Below are 16718 nucleotides of genomic sequence, written 5' to 3'. Positions count from 1 at the left end.
AAATGATAAATTTTTACTATTCACCGATTTACTTGATTACTTGTGCATATTGTAAGGTCTAAGTTGAACTGGGCCCCGCCTTGGTTACCAACCTACTCGAGCCAGGATTGGGTTCGGTCGGGTAGGTTGGAATTTTAGGACACCGTTTCGGTATACTCGAGTACTACCACTGGAGGGACAAGGTGATGGCCAGACAAACCGAGAGGATCTGAAGTTATAAGGTGAAGTTAACCGAAATGGTTCCACTGGAACACCGTATCCTTCAATATATGTTTATTTCTATATAATGATAACTGTTTCATGTTAATGTGCCAATGTGCAATCTTGAATCATACATGTATTATGCTCAAAATACTTAATTTATTAGAACTGCTAGAGTGTCTTGGAATCTCATTGGGTTGTGTAGCTCATTCCACGTTTTTGTTTTCCTTAACAGGGTTCGAGACCGAGGGTGCTCGTGAATAGTACTAGATTGTTTTCTTTTGAAGACTTTAAATTGTATTATAGCAGATGGCTGTAGTACATATTCTTTTGGATTGTATTAAGCTTGAAAGCTAACTAATTGTAAGTGTGAAGTGTTTTGGAGTACTTTAAATATATATATTGAAGTTATTTGAAGTATTCCTAGTTTTAAATTATGATTGTAGTGAGTCCCGGCGAGAGTTGGGCAAGCGTCCCGCCGATGCTCTTGGGTTCGCCCTTGGGAGAAGTGGGGGCGTCACAGTTGCTATCAGAGCTTAGGCTTCGGATCTCTGTAGCGTATCTTAGGCTAAAAGTTTAGGATGCCGGACTGTGGGACTGGTTTGAAAGTTAAGCGACTACTTGTATGGATAAAAATCAGAGCAGTTTCGCGCGATCTCTGCGCGGAGTGAGCTTGGGCCAAGTGGTGATATAGTCCCAATTATGTGAATATGTATAAAGGACTAAGTGCTCTTCTTGTGCGTAAATTGTGAACTACGAAAGTGGTAAGCGTAAAACCTTTATCATGCTACTTGAGATAGATAGATATATACGTCAGGTAGGGTAGGGATCTTAAACTTTATTGATTTGCACTTGGGAGCGTACGGCCTGAATTGCAAATTCTCTTAGTTTTGGATTCTTGTACTTGAGTACTAAATACTTTTCTTGAGGGAATACTTGTGACATCGGAAGGGATATAGTCTCGTGTATTATAATGTAAATAGAAATCACAAGTGATTTTCGAGATAAGTTCTAATGGTAAATGTCAGAGCACGAAGGATTCTTGTGTTGAACTTGAGATCTCCATTATGGGAAATAAGAACGGACTAATGCTTTGCGAGAACAAGTGCAAAAGGTCAACGGACGTCTAGTTCGTGTAGTAAGAGAAGTGATACATCGGATGAAAAATATTTTAACCGAGTGTAGGACAATATTGAGCAGAAAGAAGTGGAATGTAGTTGAGCTTGAAATGAGACACTTTTGCATTCCTTTTGGTTTGACTCATTACCCTAGCCTGTATAAGGATTTTCATCTTGAATTTAGTAAGGAAAGCTCGTATTTGTTGGAAGTTTTAGGCTAAAAATTTAGAAAGTGGCTTAGGTTTTTTGATGGAATTTGGAATTTATAATTATTTGAATGATGTGGCTTGGTATCGTGGATTCTTCTAGTTTTACCCTAACTAGATTTATGATTTTTCTCCTTTTGATCCTGCCTATGATAGTAAGGGTGGTGCACGCCGTGAGGTCTTTTATAATTTGCCTGCATGTACTTTTGTTTTTATGGCGCTTAGTTGTCTATGTCCTATATTTGACATACTTGACTTGTTCGTGATCTCTTGACTTGTACTATAACCTTTGATATATTCAAAGAATCATGCTTTAATTCTAAATGTATTTGTAACTTGTATATACATCTTGAACCCACATGAGAATCGAAAATGAGGCAGAGCTTAAGTTCGGATCTTTTCTTAGGACTAAGAATGAAAATTTGTTGTGAATTGAAGAGTAAAATGACTGAGATTTATGCAACATTAGAATTAGCTCTCGAATTAGAGGTGAAGAGTGATAAAAGTGTTGGATCGAAGTTTATGCATATATGAACTTGCATGTTTACTCATATTTCTTAAAAGTGTTTTCTAGAATATACACTTACTCAAATGCAACTCTTAGCTTGAAACTTGGAGAGAATTTTTGAAATTTCCTCCATGTATATGTTACTTTATTATAAATGTGTTTTAATACCACGCATTGAGTTGCATGATTAATCTTCTTAAACGAATTTGAGGAATTTGCAATATGTATTGATGATGGTTGCAAAACACATTATTTGAAGCTTCTTACTAAGAAAATTTAGTTTTGGATCATGAAGAAAAGTTTGTATCTTTTAACTCTAATTTTGAAATTGTGAATAGCATTTTGCCACATACATATCCAAAATACATTAAAACCCTCGATTTTATATGGCATATTATGATTGACTTGATTTGGATAAAAATTTGATTGGTCGTTTGGGACAAAAGAAACCAGGTCAGTTCTAAAATTGTTAATCACAGTTTGTACTTCTATGAATCTAGTTTCAAACGCGACAAACAGAACTCAATTCCAACATTTCTACATCAAGATATAGCAGATTTCCCGAGACTATACAGAAGTTCCTATGAAAATTTTGACAGCACCTCCCTTTGTTTTTTCTTTACTATTCCAACATAACATCAACATCCAATCTTATCTCATTTCAGCCAAAATTTCCAATATAAATCACAAGCTTTTGAACACACCTAATTAGGGTCACAATACCCTTCAAATACAACCAAGTGGTTACTCAAAATAGAAACCCTAAAGCTGGAATTTTTGCACCCAAGCTGGAAATTTCTTTAGGTGAGTGAAACTAACACATATAATCTCAATATTGCACATAACAAAACTAACAATCCATAGTAAATACTTAAGCATCAACTAAGGGCAGAAAAATCCCCAAAAATCTGAAATTTTCCATAACACCAATTCCTTCATGAAATTTTTCCATAAAAAATTATATTCACTTATAAAATGTCTAGAAAATTAAGATAGTAAAATAAAATAAAGAAAATGCATCAAAAGAAATAGAATTAAATGATATAAAACAAGAAAATTTTACGGGTCCTCACAATTATCCTTAATTTTTATTTTTTTAAATGTGCCTCCGTTCTCCACAATCTTTTCACCCTTAACTGTCAGACTCAAGATTCAAACCTTGAACCTAACAGTAGAAAGAATTCAAAGAGCTCTTCCCTGGCTACTGGTCTTACTTCACACTCTTAATGTGTTTAATTTTGGTCATATTTTTGAAAATTTACTAAGTTTGTTAACTATAATCAATCCCACTTTGTTATTAGTTTGGAATTAGTTTCCAACGGTACCAAGTTTTTCAATGTTGGACCTACAGAGAGTGAGATACGATTTTTCAAAAATTCTTGTCAAATCTGAAATTTCCAAACTTAGGGAAATTGAGTTTTTAGAACTCTCCATTTTTCCTCGATATCGCTGGATCATTTTATACTTGATTTTAAAGATGAAAATCAGATTTTCTTGTATTACTAAAACCCCACTTTTGAGTCTCGATTTACGAGTAATTAAGGCTCATTTTCATGATATTTTTTTAGATTGTACACTTCTTTGATAATTAGGGGTTTTAAGCGATAGTGTGTAATAGTTAATCATTAATTGCTCAGGTACACAAGAGAACCTTCAAGAGGATCCCACGGTGGACGCCTGAACCCTCGAGTAGACATTTCTTCCTTATTTTACTTGGTGAGTGTTCCATATAGTAGTACGTGATTTGAATAGTTTTATGGCATGTTTACTCCATGGTCATTATGTGTTTAACTGTTAAGTACTACCGATAATTGCTTCTATACACTTTTCCACCATTTTGAGTCGAGTGTGTATTTTACCGCACTCGTTTTCATTTAAGTAAAATGTAGGTGAATTACTCGACATGAAATACTTGAAGTGCATATTTACGTGAAATGTTTCAATGATTGATTATGCTATGGCTGCATAAGTCGATTGGTGTGACAGCCCCACTTCCCCCTAAGGCGAACCAAAGGGTTCGGCGGACCGCCTACCCAACTCTCGCCAGGACTCACTCAAACTCTTCAAAAGAAATAAGAAATAAGCTCGAGGATAAAAAAAAATAATAATTCCCAAACTTGAAACACATACTTACATTCATTTCTATCTCAAAATAATATGCAATCCCCAAATAAAACGAAAGTTCTCAGTTCTTAATACATCCAACCATATTCAAACACTAGGGCGAGAACCATTACAAAAATTCAAAAGAACTAGACTAGGCTAGTCTGTACAGATCTCTTGTCCTTGCTCGCATCCCCTGTTAAGGAAAACAAAACTAACGGAATGAGTTAAAAGCTCAGTGAGATTCCAAACACATAATCAAACAATAAGTCCAGTGCATTAACCATAGATATTCAATAATTCAAGAAACATTTACAATGTAAAGCGATAATAACACATTTATTAAAAGGATACGTGCTCACATTGAGCCATTCATTCATTCATTCATTCTCCTTTCATTTCCTTATTCCTCCAATAATTTGAAAATGCATTTTTGTAAGTAAAACCCCTTCATTTACAGTACCACTCGTTCATTCATTTCATTTCACCCCCTTCCGGACATTGGCCGGACTCCACTCGACAACAAGGTAATACTCGAGTATACCAATCATTCACCCAGGGTTACCAAATCACCCGACCGAGTCCGCTTCTGGCTCGAGTCGATCGGTAACGAAGGGCAGGGCCCAGTTCAGCCATCAGGCTTACATTCATGCACATATAATCATTCAATCATTGTAAATTTCACATTCATTTAGGTCGAGTGCGATAAAGTACACACTCACCGAGAAAACTCGTTTTAGTAATTATAGAATGCATTTAACATGTTATCAATCATTCATAACAAGCCATATAATCAAGAAAACATAACAAATAAGAAACACTCACCTATTTAAACAAAAGAATGTCCAAAGTATTCTTCCGGGTGATACCCTCAATCACCAAGGAACCCTAATATAACCGAGAGAAACTATAACAGTTCAACCATCAAAAGTTTAAGTAATTCAAAGAAAATTCGAATACTTACTAGTACAGTATATAAATGTGAGTTTTAAAGTAAAAAGTGTACATTTAGATTTTATGGCCGAGAAACCCTAGGCAATTCTTCTTTGTTTCGGAAAGAAATACGTAACCATTTGAAGTTCAAAACTTGACATTTGTAGCTAAGTATCATGCTTAAAACGGTTGTCTCATTCACCATGCGAAAATGTAGAAGTTCAAATGAAAGGTAGCTCAAATAACCCCATTAAAGTGGACCTAAGTATGTCCAAACAAAGTAAGTCCAATGCATCACCAAATCACATTTCAAATCTCACTTTTACGCACTCAAACTACAAGAAAATAAATGGACAGCATTTCCCCTTACTTTCTTTACTTTCCATCCTACAATCAAACACCAAGTCACATTCCAAAACAACCACAATTTCACATACAAATCATAGGCGATAAAATACACCTTTCGGCATAACAACCACAACTGAAGCTACACTTATCAGATTGAAACAAATCTTATGGAATTTCGAAACCAAGACATATACCTACATTTCTTATGAAGACCTCCAAAGTCAAATCATGCATTTTCAGGGTCAAAAATGAAAATCTCCACGAAAACAGAAAGCTGTCCGCGAAACAGGGTTCATGGGCAGTCAAGGGTATTTCGGTTATTTCACAAGCTACAGTGCTCCGATTGAGCTGAAATTTTACAGGTAGCTATCTAACTCAATTACCAACAACTTTCATGTTTTGAGCTAAGCCCAATTCAGTCTCCATCATGGCCGAAAAACACTGGTCAGAACAGGGTAGAATTGAAATCCTAAAACTGAAATTTAACATAACTCTAGCTCAACCCATGAAATCTTCCACAAAACAACATCTATAGCAACTATAAGCCACTAATTAACAATTAATTGAAGTAAAGAGGAAGTTCTTGACAAAATACCTTGGAAACTCAAGAAAAATGGTAGTTTAGACTTTCCTCCTCCAAAACAACTCCACCAAAACCTTTAAGCTTCCTAGTTGAGCACTTGTATGGTGTAGTTTGTGATTTGGGTGGTTGAAACTCAAGATTTGAGCAAGAATTGAGGCTAGAAAATGAAGAACTTTCCTCTCTTATTTTGCTCCTCAAATGGGTCGGCCAAGACCAAGAAAATGGAAGAAAATTGGGTCAAAAATTGGTTTTTAGTAAAGGTGAAAGTTAGGTCAAAGTCCACCTTCCAATGGGTTTGTAACACTTGGCACTTTGAATGTTTAATGGTTATCTTCTCACTCCCAATGGTTAGTCTATCTAGCTAACCTCTAATCATCTCCTAACACCTTATAAAATAATAACACTTAACACAAAAATCACGTAATCACCAAAATTTTATCGCACTAGCGGGTCCCACGTTTATAATGCGTTTCAAATTTAACATACACTAATTTATACTAGGAAAATGATTTAAAACTGTACTTACTTATAAAAATGTATAGAAACTTTAATATTTTAAAGGCAAGTATAAAAATGTAGGCAAAAATAAAATAATACCTAGAAAAATGTGAACATTTTCGGGTTCTCACAATTGGAGTGAATCTCCTTGACTCTTAAGTGGTAAAAGTGGGGAAACGGCCAATGGGCAGCCTATTAAAATGATAAATGTTTACCTATTAACTGTGAACTACTACCGTTTACCAATTACTGTTTACCGTTAACTGTAATTACTTACTGTTTACCGATTTACTTGATTATCCATTTACTTGATTACTTGACTACTTGATTATTTGATTATCGTAAATTACATGTTCATATGAAATTACCCACCATTTTAAGGCGAGTGTGTACTTTATCTCACTCGACCTACTAAAATGATAAATTTTTACTATTCACCGATTTACTTGATTACTTGTGCATGTTGTAAGGTCTAAGTTGAACTGGGTCCTACCCTTGGTTACTAACCTACTCGAGCCAGGACTGGACTCGGTCGGGTAGGTTGGAATCCTGGGACACCGTTTCGGTATACTCGAGTACTACCACTGTAGGGATAAGGTGATAGTTAGACAAACCGAGGGGATCTGAAGTTATAAGGTGAAGTTGACCAAAATGGTTCCACTGGAACACCGTATCCTTCAATATATATTTATTTCTGTATAATAATAACTGTTTCATGTTAATGTGCCAATGTGCAATCTTGAATCATACATGTATTATGCTCAAATTACTTGATTTATTAGAACTGTTAGAGTGTCTTGGAACCTCACTGGGCTGTGTAGCTCATTCCACGTTTTTATTTTTCTTAACAGGGTTCGAGATTAAGGGTGATCGTGAATAGTACTAGATTATTTTTTTTTTGAAAACTTTAAATTGTATTATAGCAGATGGTTGTAGTACATATTCTTTTGGATTGTATTGAACTTGAAAGCTAACTAAGTGTAAGTGTGAAGTGTTTTGAAGTACTTTAAATATATAAATTGAAGTTATTTGAAGTATTCCTAGTTTTGAATTATGATTGTAGTGAGTCCCGGTGAGAACTAGACAGGCGTCCCGCCGATACCCTTGAATTTGCCCTTGGGAGAAGTGGGGGCGTCACAGGAGTAACATTTCATAACCAAAGATAGACACCATAAAGATATACAGACTTAGTTGCATGTGCTTTGTCTGTTGCTGAAAAAACTTATGAAGTTGGTGAGCCTACTACCTATTTACAGGCAGTTTCTTGTGATGATTCTGTTAAGTAGTTGATTACGATGAATGAAGAAATTAAATCTCTCCACTGAAATAGAACTTGGGTTCTTGTGAAACTGTCTTCAAATAAGAAAATTGTTAGATGTAAATGGGTCTTCAAGAAGAATGAAGGTATTCCAAGGGTTGAAAATACAAGATACAAAGTATGGTTGGTTGCAAAGGGTTATAATCAAGTACAAGATGTTGATTTTAATAAAATATTTTAACTTGCTATTAAACACAGCTCTATTCATATTTTGCTTGTTTTAGTTGCCATGTATGATTTGAAATTGGAACAACTTGATGTTAAGACAGCTTTCTTGCATGGTGAACTTGAAGAAAAAATTTATATGAAGCAATCTCAGGGATTTGAAATTGAAGGAAAGGAAAACCATGTTTGTTTGTTGAAAAGATCTTTAAATGGATTGAAACAGTTTTCAAGACAATGGTATAAGAGATTTGATATTTTCATGTTGGATCATGGTTATTCAAGGCGCATATATGATAGTTGTGTTTACTTCTGAAAGTTAGACGATGGTTCTTTCATTTATTTGCTACTTTATGTTGATAGCTGCTCATTGTTGCCAAGAATTTGTCAGAAATTCACACTTTGAAGTTGTAATTAAGTAGTGAATTTAAAATGAAGCATTTGGGAGCAGTTAAGAAAATTCTTGGCATGAAAATCAAGAAAGATCGAGAGGTTGAAAAATTATTCTGCTTAAGAAAATTACCTTGAGAAAATTCTGAAAAGGTTGGCATGAAAGATGCTAAACATGTGATTACTTCTCTTGCTAGTCATTTTTGACTATCTGCTGTTTAGTCACCATAGTCAATTGAAGAGAAAGAGTATATGGCACGAGTTCCCTATTCCAGTTCAATCGATAATGTTATGTATGCAATGTACTCGTCTAGATATTGCACAAGCCGTCAGTGTGGTTAGTAGATATATGTATTGTCCTAGAAAAACACATTGGCAGGCTGTGAAGTGGATTCTCAAATATTTGCAAGGGACTTCAAATAGTTGTTTGGAGTTTACGAAACATAATGACACTTTGATTGGTTTTGAAGATTCTGACTATGTCGGGATCTTTATAGGAGAATATCACTTTTAGGTTACGTATTCTACATTGGTGGTTATGCAGTTAGTTGGAAAGTTACTTTACAACCTGTTGTAATTTGATCTACTATGGAGGCAGAATATATGGCCATGATCGAGACAATCAAAGAAGTTTTGTGGTTAAAGGGTTTGTTTGGTGAGCTCAGTCTACATCAAAGTGTTACTATTATTTATTATGATAGTCAAAGTGTCATTCACTTGATTAAAAACTAGATGTATCATGAGAGGACGAAGCACATTGATGTGAAGTTTCATTTTATTCGAGATACTATTGTTGAGGGAAAAGTTCTTATTCAAAAAATCAATACCAAGAAAAATTCTATTGACATGTTCACGAAATCTCTTCCAGTTTACAAGTTCAAGCAATGCTTGGACTTAATTGGTATTTGTTGCTAGTGACTTAGGCCCATTGGAACTTATGTGGAGAAGGTAGAGCAGATTTGCTATTGTTGATGTCGGGGACACGCCAAGGTGGAGATTTGTTACATGTGATTTTGTTCCATATCGCTTCTTGCACAAGGGAGTCTTTCCCTTAGTTACCTATAAATAGAATGAACCTACGATGAGACTAAGTCCACCAAACCAAGAGAGATTTAGTGGGTTATTTGGACCTGTGGATTATTAAATCTTTTGTTTAGTAAAATATTTTTGGACTCTCTTATGTTTTAAGTATTAGGTGTTTTGGAACTAGGAATACTTTCTTAAGGCATTTTGTACTCTCTTCTTCATAGTAAAATTTTGCTCCTCTGCCCGTGAATGTAGATCAATTTATCGAACCACGTAAATTCCTGTATTTCTGTTTTATTTATTTTTGCTTTGTTATTTGTCGTTTGGGATTTTCAAAAACCCTTTTGCTAATTTTTTGGGACCAAACCTAACAAATTGAAATTTTCCTTTTTGTTTTAGAATGAGGATGGGTGATTGTAGTTTTCATATCACAATTTTGTTAGTTTTTATTACATAACATGCTTGAATTATTAATCACAGAACTTTGAAATAAAATATTGGGAGACCGTACTTTATAGCACACTTTCGGACTTGCTTGCTACGCATTTTTTCATTTCATTGGCTGTAACTAAATTGATATATGCATGATACATGTGGTGTTGATTTATTAATTAAAGGCTTCCTTGTGTACATATTACTTGTTATCTGCTCTTGGACCGCCAGAGCAGTACCATATGAGATCTTTCAGTACCATATGAGATCTTTCAGAAGTTTTCCTAGCCAAACAGGAGAGATTTCTTGTCACTGGCAGACCCTGTGAAGGGTTAGTTTTCATCATAGAGATCGTGAAAGCCAACCTGACATTTTGTAGAAATTGGAAGTGAGAAGGCATTCTGATAAACAAACTTAACAATGGAAAGCCTAGTTCTGTGTGAAAAAGTTTTCAGTATAAAATATATTAGTAGTATTGTTGTTTGTTGTAATCTTTAAAAAAAAAAAAAAAATTACCGGTACGAAGGGCCTTGCTGTCTCAAGTCCATCTGAGTTGGAAACCTAAAGTTGATACAATCTTGACTTAATGGTGTTTGGGCTAAAGAATGCGCTGAAATCGAATCCAATTAAATTTGAAATGAGCCTTGTAGACCTATATTACGGGACTGAACAATGAAACTTGAAGCGTTTGCAGCCCAATGAAATGTGACCACATTCAATGGCACCATGTCTCAAGTGAATTCTGAAGCATGCTGTAGTAAGTGTGGGATATCAGTTTATGTGGCATAGGCAATTCAGTAAAGTCTTGCAATTAGTTTGCTGGGGTTTGAACTGCCCATGTCGAATTTCCTTCCAACAGATAAACATGTACCTAATTGAGCCATATAAAATCTTCTAGTTATAAGTGTTTAAAAATAATTTGACATTTATGAGTGTTACAAGTGTTTAAAAATAATTGATCCATATATAAGTGTACCTAATTGACATCAACAGTGCTGTAGTTGCTCTAATGATGGAGCTTATATCAGAGCCACTCCGTTAATTCTTGGTTTGAATGTAAGTTAATTTGAGGAATGAAAAAAAAAAGTCTGAAATGCTTTGTCTTAGTTTGAGGAATTAAATCAAACTTTAGAATCACATGCAATTTCCTTGTTTTCTCAGGGACAGAACACAGAATCGATTACTCTCGAGTATGGCATTAACAATCCGTCAATTGATGATTGGATTGGAGTCTTTTCTCCTGCCAATTTTAGGTATAAGAAGTTCGTTTATTGTTGGACTAACTTCAAGATGACTCCTCCATAGCGCTTGTTCTTTCTATATTGCTACCCCAAATCTTGTGGATATAGTCAATGTAGAGATTCAAGTGGACTCTTGTTTATTATATGTATCTCGTGCTTGATTCCTCAAGGACATATGGGAAGTATTCTTGATTCTTTGAGAAAATCACATTTTTTCTTCATCCTACAAATGATCTGCTACCAAAAATTTCTATGTGCAAAAGTTGCAATGGTAAGAAATATTGAGTGCATCGTATTTTTCAACCCAAGTAGATGAAATAGTACTCCAACTTGAATCTGATAATAAGTGGACTTTGTAGGTGGTCACTTCTGGCCATAATTAAAACCAAGAGAAAAGGCTAGTGCTGCCATAAGAACAAGATTTCCAAACCTAGGCACTGTAGTTATGACCTTTGATACTAAAATTCTGATTTCTTTTTTTATTCTGATGAAGGTACTATATCTACCATTTCTTTTTTCATTCTAATTTGTTATAAGCCATTTGTATATAGGAGAAATATTCTTAAAAACCCAATTAAACCACCCTTTTTGATTCGTAAAACATATATCCTACTTTGTCAGTAATGAATGGCCATTTGCATTGCATAAATAGTCAATCAGATATCCTATCTCAAATGAAAGAGAATGGTTAGGTTTTCTGGTTGTAAGGGAAAGATAAACAATTTATATTTATGAAATCTATCTAAATTTTCCTCAGCATGGCTGTCGTGCTAATATAAGATTAATATTTTGTTTATATTTTAGCATAATATAGATTGGAGATAAATCAGTTTTCCCATAATATAGATTAGCATAGACCATAATCAGTTTTTTCCTTTTGTTTGTTTTTATATAATATTATAAGAAATATTTTATTTGTTTTACGATATTAAATTTTACGTAATATATGTTTGGGAATCACCATTCAGTTGTTCCAATTGAAGGAACTTTTGGGTAGATTACTTGTCTATGTTTTTTTTTTTTTATTTCTTTCTTGCATAATCTGCTACAAGTTGGGTCTTGTGCTGAAGTGTATTTCTTGCCGATTTTACAGGCACTTAGGACCAGAAGACTTCATGCACGGGGTTGTTGATGAGAGGACAGATGTGTTTGCATTTGGAGTCTTTTTGCTGGAGCTTCTATCTGGCAAAAAACCAGTAGATGGTGCTCATCAAAGCTTACACAGCTGGGTAATTAAAGGTAGCCAATTTTAGAATTCCTGTTTAACATATGATAGAAAAGTCAATTTTTTAATTGGTGGTAGTGAATTCAATAGGCCAAACCAATACTCAACGGAGAGGAGACTGAAAAGGTGGTAGATCCAAGACTTGAAGGGTTTTATGATGTTAAACAACTTAATAGACTTGCTTTTGCATCATCTCTCTGCATTCGAGGTTCTTCCATTTGGCGTCCCACAATGAGTGAGGTACTACTATTTCCATTCAATTACTAAATTACTGTATCATTTCTGTGCCAAAAACCAGATCAAGTCATGCAACCATTCCAAAGCATTTACTCCAATTGAACTTTTCATCAATCCGGTTTAAAATGCATGCTTGATTCTTGATAAAGAATAAAGCAATTCTTTCCTAAACCATCCAACTTGCTCTAGAAAATGTGAAGCTTGGTATTTAAAATGCCTGTTTTTTATTGGAGCTGGAATTGGAACTGTATAATCATTTTTGGTAGTGACTACTAAGCACATATTGTGAGCTTTCTAAATTGGCTATTCATTGCTTTTGTAGTTATAGGGTATTTGTGTATCAAATACCATAGTATCCGAAGCATTCTTTGTAATCTTAAACCATATATTGTAGTACTTAGTTAAGAAAACAATACATCTGGTGAAAATGCAATGGACTTCATAAATGAAAGATATTATATAAATGGACAACTTAAATTCTGTCATCTTTTCTACTTTGACTATGGGGATGAGGCGACTGTTCATCGGTGTCGAAATACCTAAGCTGACTTTGCAAGAAGACTACTTGGTAAATCCAGTAGTCTGCCTTCTAGAAATTGTAATCCTGCTCAAGTGAAAATCATCATAGTAGAAGTTTTTGTGTATAGAAACAATACATTAAGATGCAAGGAATTATATCAGAATGAGAAATATGAATACTAAACATTTGCATTGTCAAGTATAGTTGAGTATGGAATTGTACTCTTGTTCTATGTACCTACTTTCTCCTACATTTGTATACGTCTGCAAAATAAATCATAAGTTTGCATAAAAGTCATAGTTTATTGAATAGTTGAAGAAGATATGAAACAAATGATACAAAGTCAAAGTGAATAGTATATTTATTTTACCTCTGATATTAGAGTACTTCTTTGTAGACAATATTTTTTTGTAGTAGCAGCATATGTCTCTGTGGGACAATCTGACTTCACCAAATTCTTTGTGTTTGCCATTGACTCCTCTTGATAGAGCTACGTAAAATTGATCATGTGAAAAAATGGATTGTGGCAAATAAATGCCGACATGGAGAATGGTCTAGTCTTATGATTTGTTGATGTTTCATTGCAAAGCATAGCCATATAGGATTTTGTTTCCTCTTGAACTTAAATGGATAGCCTCCATTCTCTGCTGGAGAAAGGGGTATGTAGGGCAAAAGAATATGAACCCCTTTATATTGACCTACTGTAATCTCTGCGTGGATGACATTATCTTGAAAATGTCTACATACCACTCTTGTCCCGTTGCATAAACCATTTGATGGATCTAGATTTCTTAAGAGCATAATTGGTGCATTTTCCTTCAATACCAACTCATGTGGTGGCAAACCATTCGGAGTCAAGGAATTAAGAAATTCCTCTTGATAGTAATTATTGGTATCATCCCAAGCTTCATCAAAACTGAGAAAAGTGCATTTTGTACCTAGAAACTGATCAATTAACTTGTCATTCAACATGTCTATTGTCTGCCAATATCACCCTTTTTGCAATGTACTCAACAGAATGTGCATTTTGTTGCAGACATAGAAAGATTTTATTGATCAAGCATTGTTCAGGTAGGTATATTATGAATAGTATTTAGATTCATAGATAGTTATCTATAAATAGGCCTCTCTTGTACGGTTACAAATTAGAATTTTATATATAAGAATTCTCTCAAAAATCTCTTGTTTCTTTCAATTGCTAATCATTTGTAGTTGTATGTAATATCACGGGGCATACAGTTAGTAAAATATCTAAGCGGTAATGGCTGATTTACGTTGTGGCCAAACAACATGCTACTATTACTTTGAGAAATCTTGAAAATTCTAAGTTGTACCCTTACTGAATTTTGAGATAACTATTATAAGTATTGCTACAAAGTATGGCATCATATTACGAGATGTCATTATCACTAAAGTGGCAGCTTGCATTTTTCCTACTCTATCCTTCATTCTTTTGCTTCTACTTACATCATAACTTCAAATAATCACCACCTCCAGTAGTTCACCACACCCACCACCACCACCACCACCACTACCATCCACCATTGACGATCGCTAACATAAGAAGAGAGAGGGATCTAGGTAACTGGAAGATAATCAAAAGGCAACCTTGGAAGATAATGGAAAGAGAACCGCCTACCCACCACAAACCAACACCATCACCACCTCTATTATCATGATGGCATCAACCATCATGTAAGTACAGCAGGGAAAGAGATCAGGAGATGTGGGCAATCATGTAAAGGGACAACGTTATGCAGATAGATAGAAAATTTTAAGTAGGAAAAAGGTCGAAGGCTATGAGAGAAGACATAAAATGGTGAAACAATGGAGACAGATCGAGGAAGGAAGGGCTATAAAAGATTTAGCACTCCTTTTTGGTATAAATCATAAGTACTCACATCTGTTTTACGATGCGTGACTAATCTTGTTCGAGTTGAATCAGACCCTTTGAAACAAGAAACTCTGTCAACATTGTCCTTTCCATTCCCATAGTTTTCAAATTCGAGATTTATGGTTAGGGATGCAAGTTCTTTTATAGAATTATTACTCTTTGATATGGGAGAAGAAAGAGACAGAAAGAAGGGGGGGGGGGGGGGGGGGATTTGATGCCCTTTCTTAATGAAGTTGTGATAATAGACTCGTGTAGAGTAGAATTATCCCGCTATTATATAGCGCGGTCATGATTGTAACTTGCCAATGAATATGTATGAAAGAAGAAAACAAGTAGCTGCAAATCTTCACGACTGCAAGGTCCCGTACTTTTACCCACACAGTCAACTTTGTATTTTTCACTGATAAAACAGTTGTATTTTATTAATTGATTAGATTTAAGCCCCTAAGAAATAACCTTTTATTATTACTAGCCACATGTAAATTAGAAAAAATAGCAAAGGTTAATTTTGTGAGCCTACTGAAAAATATTTCTAGCTCCATCACTACTAACCAGACATCAATTCTACCAGCCAAACAGAAAAACCAGGAAACAATCGACACAAGCTTGAGTTTCACGGGATGTAGGGAGACAATACGGGAGGGGGTAAGCCTTCCCTTATTTGCTTCCTTTTCTTGACAGCAGATAACATTTAGTTAACCTTATTTCAAGTTGAGTTGATCTCCCAATCCAGAATGTCATACTAAATGAATGTTTCAGGTCACAGAGACACCTGAATATTGTATGTCAATCAGTTCAAGAAAAAAGAAGAATTGAGCATTTATTTTTCACATAGCCATGTAATTGTAACCTGTAGTCCTAAGTCCTAACTGCCTTCTTCATCATTAGGATTTTTCATACCCGGGAAGAAGATAAGTGTCTCTAGCTAGACTTGATGCACTTTTATTTGAATAAAACCTGTAGGGTCATCATAGATTGCAATTGTCTATACAACCTGCATGACATTAGAAAAGATATCCTGATCTGAAAACCATTACAAGTCCTCGGTGGTAAATTATCCATATCTGTAAAAAAGGGAGGGGGAGCAATTTTTTATGGTAAAAAGTGCACTCATTTCAGTCATTTCTGAAGAAGAAAAGTGGGGGTTTGTTGAATTTCAAGCATTCCATTTTACCAGCAAGATCAGAAGACTTGCTTCACATTTCAAGATATCCAAAAGTTTAGCACCTTTCCTTTGGAAATTTGGATGAGTGTCTGCTTGTATCTGGACTTATTGCTGCAATGCCACCATTAGTCCATCTTAATGCAGAAAATAAGATGTCTTTCAGTTGATACATTGAATGAAATCATGCCACAGTTTAGACAGACAAGACGATTTCAAGTAGAGGATATCTCAAGTAGGGGAGCCCCGGTGTCCTTCAATAATATCTCAACTATAAAGGAAAGAGGATAACTTGAATATTGACAAATTTGAGTAGCTGACAGTTCTACTAGAGATGATATGCTTGTGTCACCCATGCTCTAATATGTAACAGGTTTGAGCAAAGCTATCTAAGGCTAGCACTCTTTTTCCTATAAGAGAACCAGAGTATCAGGTTAGTCCATTAACACGAAACACTTCCACTGCCCAAATTCCTTAGCACCTTACTCGTGAACAATAGAACCAACTTTTTGTACTGTAAATTAAGAAGATAATAAAGATAACAAACTTGATGAAGTGGGAACAAACCTACAGACGTGTGACCCACTTATCTAGAAAAGAACTAAACAAAATT

The sequence above is a fragment of the Coffea arabica genome, chromosome 3e, assembly GCF_036785885.1.
Source record: "Coffea arabica cultivar ET-39 chromosome 3e, Coffea Arabica ET-39 HiFi, whole genome shotgun sequence".
Taxonomy (NCBI): domain Eukaryota; kingdom Viridiplantae; phylum Streptophyta; class Magnoliopsida; order Gentianales; family Rubiaceae; genus Coffea; species Coffea arabica.
The sequence above is the reverse complement of the archived record's forward strand: the minus strand, read 5'-3'. Positions refer to the sequence as shown.